General features: G+C 47.0%; 1 protein-coding gene across 1 annotated transcript in view; it reads left to right on the top strand.

The window, feature by feature from the left end:
• The first annotated feature begins 470 nt into the window (after positions 1-470).
• Positions 471-9,298, top strand: part of IL6ST (interleukin 6 cytokine family signal transducer) — a 38,937-nt gene continuing 30,109 nt past the window's right edge. The window contains exon 1 of the mRNA XM_066240894.1: positions 471-603. The gene's annotated coding sequence lies outside the window, so the exon portion shown is untranslated. The remainder of the gene's footprint in view (positions 604-9,298) is intronic.

The raw sequence follows: 9,298 nt of genomic DNA, 5'->3' as shown, positions 1-9,298 counted from the left end.
CGTTTCCCAGGACCGCAGCGAAGCCGCGGCCGCCGCCGTCTGCGGCCGCCGAGCCCTTCACGTCCCCCGGGTAGCCGCGTCCTTCCCCAGGGGACGCGGCGGTTCCTCGGGCAAGCCGAGGAGCCGCGGCATACAAGCAGGGCGGCGGCGGTGACACGCGGGTCCCGGCGCCGCACGCAGACACGGGACGTCCCGGTCCTCGGCCCGCACGGGGGCGGGAGGTGGGACCCGCCGTTCCCAGCCACTTGGGCGACGCCAGAATCCGGGACGCCGGGAGCCGCGTTACGGGAATCGCAGCCGCCAGGCCCCGCCCCCCACCGTGAACTGCCGTCGAGCCAATGGCCGGGCGCGCCGGACCCGCGGCGGCCAATCGGCGCGCAGGACCCCGCTGGGCCCCGGGGGCGGAGCCGGAGCGCACGGCCCGCCCAGGAGGAGGGCCGCGTGTCGCGTCTGTGGGGAGGATTGCGCGCGCCGGAGCGGACGACGAGCGGGACGCCGGGCACAGTCGCGTGGGAGGCCGTGGCCGCCCTGCCGACCGGCCTGCCGAGGCCTGGCGCCGCGGGGACGCGGCTGCGGACACCCGAGAGCGAGGCGCCACAGGAGGTGAGGGGCCGTGGCCGAACGCGGGGCTGCGCCGCGGGAGGGCGAGGGCGCGGCGGGACGGGAGGGCGGCGTCCCTGCCGCGCGACCCGAGGTCCTGGTCCCCGTCGGGAAGTCCCCGCATTCCTTCGTCCCGATCCAGCCGCGTCCGACTCGGAGCCCGCAGCTTTGTCCCCGGGAATCTAGGAGCCGAGCGCGCACCCTCCGTGCGACGTTCAAACACACTCACCAAACCACCGATACACACGACATACACGCAGTCACTCGCCAACACACACACAACAAACAGCAAACTCACACTCACCAAACACCATCACAGTCACCAACACACACAAACACAAGCCAGACACACTCACCAGCCCACCACACACACACCAACACAGCAGTTACACACCAAACACCATCACAGACCCAGAACATACACAACTTACCAACACACACAACAGAGGTCACTCACCAGCCCACCACACACACACAACGAACAGCAAACTCACACTCACCAAACACCATCACACACACAGTCACTCACCAGCACACTCCCACACTTACCAACACATCAAACACACAGTCACAACTCCCTTGTGGGTCGGCCCCTTTCGGTCAAAATCCCCCTCTTCCTTCCCAGGCCGCCCGCTCCGTGTTTCCCCTTAAACTGCTGGATACTGGGCCGCGCTCTTCCCGGAGGTCCCTGTCCAGGCGCTCCCCGCGCGCCTCGGGGCTCAGAGCCTCCGTCTGAGCCAGTGAAACGGGCCCCGGTTCGGTTCGGGGAGTTTGTGTAGTGTTGCAGCGAGTGGACCGCGTGAAACCGAGCGGCCCCAGGTGAATCTTCTGCTGGGCGTGAACGCGCGTCTCAGCGGACTGGCTGCGCGCTGAGCGGCTTTGAACTTGACGCGACGGGCTCAGAGCCCTGTGCATTTGTCTGCATTTCTTGCAGTAGGGGTAATTCCTGTTTGGGAGTGTTTTGGAACTAGGCGCTGGAATACATACAGCATGATAGAACTGGCTTGCTGCGGAGTGAAATTGTGCTTTCCAACTCTTGTCTTTTGGGGATAATTTTGAACACTTGTTTTTCATCACGAGTGGAAGGAAACAATGACGATGGAGAAAGTGTTGGGAAAGCAGGGTCAGGTTTCTAGTGGAGTTTTCTTGTCTCAAGTCTGGATTGTTGACGATTCTGTACGTGTTTAATTTTCTCACAGGTAATTTAGAGTACTATAAATACTGCGGCCAGATAATTTAATACCTTTTCTTATGCAATTAAAAAACTGTGTTCACGGTTCTCATTTTTATTTAAGAATTTCAGTGTTTTCAGTTTATTTTAAAATTTTCCCCAAGGCATTTGTACTTCAGCCAACAGTTGAGGTGAATGTCAATTATCCTGCACCTGTGCATTAGGTGTTACAGTGCTTTCTCTCTGTGGAGTAGAAAACTGAGGCTGTGCCCCTGTAAAACTAGCTCTCTGTTGCTCCCAAGTGTGCACATTATGCTGACACATTTTCCCTAAAGTATCGGCTGCTGCCACAGTTTGGTTTGGAAGGTTAGGGACTCCTGACTCCTGCAGGAAGATTGTTTTCTCTGAAGCTGTTTGAGACCCTGTGCTTATGAGAGTCAGAATGCCCCATAAGGTCCGTTTGCAGCTTGGCTCCTGGAGAAGCCTGCGTTGTTCTGTCTGCTCCGTTTCTCTGATTGCAGGGACAGTGTGATCCGAGCGGAAGTGTCCAGAGCTTTATTATTTTGCACTACAAATACTAAGCACTGATTACTTACTGGCTGTAGGAGCTCACAGAGATGTGAGAGGTCAGCTTGCACTTACAGAAATTGGGTTGACAAACACGAACAATTGCAGAGCGATACAGAAAATGCTACAGATATTTAAAATAGGGAGTGGTCATTTAAGCCTTGGCATGATCAAAGGATTTACCAGAGGACAACTTTGAAACCTGGGTAAGATTTAGATCAAGGGAAAAGTGAAGGGAGCCCATTCCAAATAGAGATCTGTGCAGAAAGAGCCACACATCAGAAATAACCATAATGAACGTGACCCTAGTAAGTGGTAGATCCAAAATTCATACCTAGAGACAGTCTGGCTTCAGACTCTCGGCTCAGCTGTGATGCTGTACTGCCTCTTCAGGTGGTACACTTGAGTGGCAGAATACTCCAGTCACTGGAATAATACCAGAAGATCGTTTAAGACCACTTTTACTTGTCTGTATGTGCCTTGGAGATTCTGAGGGTATCAATATATAAAACAAGTAATTACAGTTCAGTATTATGAATCTAGTTAGTTGTACGAGTACATTGGGAGCAAAAATGCTTGTGAGAATGGCAGGAAATTCCACAAAGAAGATGTTTCATCTGAGTTATAAACATTGCAAAGCAGAGTCCAGGAAAAGATCATAGAGCAGGGAATGGTGTATGTCAGAGCCCAAACTCTGAAATCACAGTGTTGAGAAAGCCTCCTAGTTTGCTGTGGCTTGTGCTGAGAATGCTGAAAGGTCAGACCAAATTGTGAATGGCGTGGGGGAGGTCAGGTACCGTAAAGAGCTTAAGTATTTGCTTTGCATTTGGGAAATGCAAAAATAATTCTGCATGATTGGAGTTAAAACCAGATTGCTTGCTATCCTCTGTAGAGGTATAGTCAGAGGTGGATTTAATGGCAGATGAACCAGGCCGCGGGCCCTGGACCCCAACTTCTGAAGGGCCCCGCAAAACCCCACTTAACGCTTTTTTCTAATGACAACAAGTATGGTTTCATATGTGCACTTTTAACATTAATAGTACATAATACTTTTTATTTACTTAAAAATATGGTTAACACGTATTTTTATTTTCCCTGCCTCTCTTTCTTTTAAGGGGCCCAATATTTTCTTCTGCGCCTGGGGCCTCAACTGACCTTAATCTGCGTCTGGGTATAGTGGTGCATTAGCTCTAGGGAAGAGTCTCTGAGTAGAGGGTATTTTTTGGACTAGACTTTAATAATTGGAGAAGGTAGTTTGGACAGGCACACTGAAGTGAAATTTTTAGGTTCTTAAATAGCTGAAATGGTTGGCATTATTATTCACCCTTTAAAAGGCTTTAGGGAAAAGAGTGACAACTTGAATGTTTTAGAGAGATTTACCCAGCAAAAATGTTCAGAGTGGTTTGGAGGGAGCAAGGAAGCAAGTGTAAATATTGAGGTGATTTAAGCTAAATTAGGTTGGTCGTGATGAGGGTAAAAGAGAAGAGGCAATTAGGAGAGACATGAGAGAAGACTGGAAAAGAGTTGTAGCTGAGAAGAGCTGGGGTGTAATGGATGGGTAGGGACAACATAGACCCCATTGGCATAGGCAGTTCAAGAATGGGGGTGTTCTTTTAGATGGGCGGTGGGGGGAGGGGACAGATAAGCTGCATTCTACAGAAAGGTGCGTGCATTTTTATGTATAGATGTGTCACATGCATGACCACATGTGTTGTTTTCAGACCTGTTCAATTTATTTCTGTCAGAGACAATATTCAAGACGGTGGTACAGAACTGGAATTTTTTAAAAAAGAAAGGGTCTCAGCTAGAATTATTGAAATTATTTTGTTTGAAGGTAATAGCTGACATCTTAAGTCTCCAGGGAAGTTGGTATTTTAAAATAGATGCCAAATATTTTTGGGTTCATGCCTAGCCAGGAGATAAAACCAAGCCGAGAATTCAGTGAAGGAGACAGTGAAATAGATCAAGAAAGGAATTCAACCACGTGATTTAGTGCCGTAGAAACCAAGAAATTCAAGAAGCAGAGCTCTGGTCAGCAATGTGGAAGGCTTCAGAAACACTTCTGATAGATTCATCATGGCTACAGTTGCTTTATCATTCTGTGTCTGTCTAGTGTATATCTCAGAGTTCATGAGAATTAAGTTAGCTGATTGATCATGAATAACAGTGCACCCTCCATCTATGGAAATGGAGTGTAGATTGTTTTAAAGCTGCATGCGTAAGTATCCAAAGCCATTCATTCCTTTTGGCACAGTAAATCTGTTGCTGTGTTAAAATTTGAAAATTCTGCCTCTAAATGATTGTTTTCAGTTTCCTCACACTAATAGTTTCATCCTTTACTCTAAGGTGGATTGGTTTCATCGTTGCGTCTCAATAGTGCATTCCGTATTGGTCTTCAGTAGGTCTGTTTTTGTTTGCATGTTCTGGTGTGCGTATTCCCTGCCCCAAACCCCTAACCCTCAGTAAACTCCTCAGAGCTGTTTCCCAGAGCACAGCTCTCTTGTGTAGACTGGCATGCTCTGGGTAGCCTTCAGTTGACAATTAGAGTCAAAGGTGATGATGTACAGCTCGTGTGTGTGCTATTACTGGTGTATAGGAGAGCTCTGTTTTTTTATCTTTTATTTAACCATTATGTTCAACTCACAAGAGACCAAATAGTTTGGCGTTTGGTTCTCCTTTATTTATTTCTGAGAGAGAGAGAGAGAGAGGAATATCAGGTTGCTCCTGTATGTGCCCTTACAGGGGATCGAACTGGCAACCTCCACACTTGGGATGACATTCTAACCAACTGAGCTATCCGGGTTTATTTTCCTTAGAGACAGAGAGAGGGAGGGAGAGGTGGGGAGGGGAAGCATTAATTTGTTGTTCCACTCAGTCAGGCATTCACTGGAGGCTCCCCCTGACTGGGAAGGGAATCCACAACCCTGTCGTTTAGGGACAATGCTTCTTAACCTTGGAGCTAACCGGCCAGGTCTCATTCCTTTTCTTGATAGATGATCATATCATCTACAAGTTCTTCTTTTTCCATTTTTAGCTTATTTATTTTTGATGAAGCCCTCTAGAACTGTGTTGAGTGATGGCTCCAAGCATCTCTTTGGAACCCTAACTTGAATAGGAGTGCTTCTGATTTGTCTCTCTCCGTATGCTGTTTACTCTGGGTTTCTGGTAAGGACCCAGGCAGCAACAGGAAAGCTGCACTGATGTCAACGGCTGTTTCCATTTATTGAGAATGAGCTGGAGTCAGATAAGAGTCTCAGCACTTTATGTTGAAGTCCTAACCTCAGCACCTCCAAATAGGCTCCTCCCACTTAGTGTCCCTTGGACTGCGTTATTCATACTTTTTCATTCTGCCCTTGGGTCAAACTAAAAAGGGGGGGGGACTCAAACACAGTCGACAGATAATAAAAATAATTTATAAAGGGCAAAACTATGAAATATTTATCAATTATAACTCCACTGCTTTTTCTCCCACTTGAGAAAATCCACGGGAAAGGAAGTGAATGGAATGAACACTTATGGGGATAGTCTCAAGTTTGTTCTAATTTTTTGAGTAAATCATTCACAAACATTGTGATACTGTATGTTAACTAACAGTGGTGAATCACTGGTGCTAGATCTCACGGGGGGGGGGGGGGCTCCCATCAGCACTTCAGCCTGTTGGGCCCCAGGGCCAAGGTATTGCTGCAGAGAAGAATCACTCAGTTCTTGGAATAACCTTTCCTAGAGCCGTGTGGTTGGGAGTCTTGTTTCAGCATCATAGACGCTTCTGAGAAAACCTGCAGATGTCTAGGAAAATCACTGTATGCAGTATGTGATTATAATACATACACAGAAAATCCTGCAGGAGATGAGGAGGAAGGCTGCTGCTCGTAATAGATTTCAAGTTGAGTTTACTGTCAACAGAATAAAAGGAAAGGACACTACTGCACAGGACTGCCAGTTCTGTCCATTTTAAAAACAAGACCAAAACTGAAGGTGGATATGTTGCATATCATGAAGTTGGGGGTCATCAATAGATGTTCCTTCATTTATTTCATCCCATCTCGATGACAGTTCTTTCTCTTTTTTTTTGTATTTTTCTGAAGCTGGAAACGGGGAGAGGCAGACAGACTCCCGCATGCGCCCGACCGCGATCCACCTGGCATGCCCACCAGGGGCTACGCTCTGCCCACCAGGGGGCGATGCTCTGCCCCTCCGGGGTGTCGCTCTGCCGCGACCAGAGCCACTCTAGCGCCTGGGGCAGAGGCCAAGGAGCCATCCCCAGCGCCCGGGCCATCTTTGCTCCAATGGAGCCTTGGCTGCAGGAGGGGAAGAGAGAGACAGAGAGGAAGGAGGGGGGGTGGAGAAGCAGATGGGCGCTTCTCCTATGTGCCCTGGCCGGGAATCGAACCCGGGTCCCCCGCATGCCAGGCCGACGCTGTACCGCTGAGCCAACTGGCCAGGGCCAGGACAGTTCTTTCTAAAGGTTGAAATGTGAACCCTGCCTTGGCTGGTTTTCCTGTGACCTGGGTTTCATGGCACCGTCAGGTAAATGTGATTGCTTTGAAGCAGTCATTAATAACCTTCATGGGAGGGCCTCCCTCCTGTTTCTGAGTTTTGTCCAAAGAAGATAGTCCATCGGTGGGAAGTTACCGGTGTTCAGAAACTGTGGGGAAGGCTCTTTAGGGCGAGAACAGGTCCTTGGTAGGGTGAGTAAGTTTCAAACATACATGTATTTCAACTTGAATTGATAGTGCTAATGCGGCCATGTGTGTTGTCTGGTTAGGTTTTTGTTTTTGATTGAGGCTGGAGGTACAAACCGTGAAGTTCACAGTTGTAAATGTGTAACTCTCTGGGAAAGTGCTGCTGGTTTACAGGTTACAGGTTTACAGTGTGTGAGTGTGACTTTGAGTCATTGTCTTGATACACTGTCTCACTTCAGTTTTTGTGTATCTCCCACTATGGGAAATGAGATGATTGATCTGGGTAGTGTTTTTTGGTTTCCTTGTTCACTATTTTTACTAAGTGCAACTTGCCTACATGTCCACAAATCATAAGTGGACCAGCTCACTGACTTTTTACCACTGTCTGATCAGGACAATGAACAGCCCAGCCTCCCAGAATGTTCCCTCTGCCCCCCTACCCCCGCTCCCCAAAGATAATCACTATTCTGACCTCTATCACCACAGATTGTTTGCTTGGTTTTGAACTTTGTATGCAGGGAATTGTGTAGAGCACACTTCTTTTGCATCTGGTTTCTTTCTCCTGTATCGCACATGAGGTTCAGTCATGTTGTAAGTACCTATAATTTATTCTTTTCCATTGCAGTGATTCAATATAATGTAGGCATTATATATCACAATTTATTTGTTCAACTGTTGATGGATGTGTGGTTGCTTCTACTTTTTAGCTTCTATGAATAAAACTTCACTTTCTTGTACGGGTCTTTGGAGGAGTTACACACTTCTTTTGGCTGTGACACCTTGTTGGGGTCAGTTTTGTTTGTTTTTAATGGAGGTCTAATTTATAAATAATAAAATTCAACTTTTAGGATGGATCGCCTACATTTCTTAGAAGCAAAAACCCTGATTACCTTTTTTCCTAGACAATCTTAATCTTGTCAAGGATGTTGGAAAGTGGACACGGTGTCTCTCCGTAGAATAAAGGTCAGGTTTGCTTACAGCCTTGGCAGTTAGAGATAGTCTTCCTCCAGAGTGAAGGGTTATGCATACTACACCATTCTAAAAAGACTGGGTTTAGGAAACGTGGCCCACTGCATGCACAGGTGTTACCTGACTCCTCACACGCTAGCATGAGAAAAGGCTGGTGCTCTGACTGCTGCTCCTGAAATGAGTAATAACATCCTTTCTCTCTGATTCAGAGGCCTGATGTCTTCTGCCAGTATCCATGGAACCGGAGGCTAACTTGTTAGCTTCCAAGAAAGTAAAATCTCAGAGCCTGCAGAATTCATGACAATTCTGTGAATTTTGACAAATGTAGTCTTGCTGTCACCACCACAGTGAGGTCATAGAACATCTCTGTCACCCCAAGAGTTCCTTTGTGTCCCTTTGTACTTATTCCCCTCCCTACCTTAGCCAACACTGTTTTGCCATTTGCTGAATTTCCTGTAAATAGATTTATACAGTGTGTATAGCCTGTTGTGTCTTGCTCCTTCCAATCAGCACAGGACTTTTGAGATTCACCCAAGCTGTTACATCTATCACTGTTCATTCCTTTTGATTGATGACAGCTATCCTATTGTTTGGACAATTGTTTATTCATTCCCCAGTGATGGATATTTGGGTTGTTCTAGTTTGGGATTGTTATGAATAAAGTTGCTACGAACATTTGAGTGTCTTTGTGAGGATGACTAAAATTTTCACTTCTCTTGGATACATTCCTAGCAGTGGAAATGCCAAGTCTTAGAATGTACTTTTAACTTGGTAAAAAAACTGCCAGATTATTTCCCAGAGTGTCGTATCACCTGCATTCCTACATTGTAGTTTTCATTTGCATCTTTCATTATGAGTAAGATTGAAAATATCATTTTATATGTTTGAATTATTTGTATTTCTGTTTTTATGAATTACCTATTCAACTCATCTTGCCCATTTTTTTTACTAGGTGTTGGAATTTTTTTTTTTTTTTTTTTTTTTTTTTTTTTTTTTTTACAGAGGCAGAGATAGACAGGGACAGACAGACAGGAACGGAGAGAGATGAGAAGCATCAATCATCAGTTTCTCGTTGCGCGTTGCGACTTCTTAGTTGTTCATTGATTGCTTTCTCACATGTGTCTTGACCGTGGGCCTTCAGCAGACCAAGTAACCCCCTGCTGGAGCCAGCGACCTTGGGTCCAAGCTGGTGAGCTCTTTGCTCAAGCCAGATGAGCCCGCGCTCAAGCTGGTGACCTCGGGGTCTCGAACCTGGGTCCTTCTGCATCCCAGTCCGACACTCTATCCACTGCGCCACCACCTGGTCAGG

Source organism: Saccopteryx bilineata, chromosome 1, assembly GCF_036850765.1.
Source record: "Saccopteryx bilineata isolate mSacBil1 chromosome 1, mSacBil1_pri_phased_curated, whole genome shotgun sequence".
In the NCBI taxonomy this organism is placed as follows: Eukaryota; Metazoa; Chordata; class Mammalia; order Chiroptera; family Emballonuridae; genus Saccopteryx; species Saccopteryx bilineata.
Note: the sequence above shows the minus strand (reverse complement) of the source record. Positions and strands in the feature narration are given on the sequence as shown.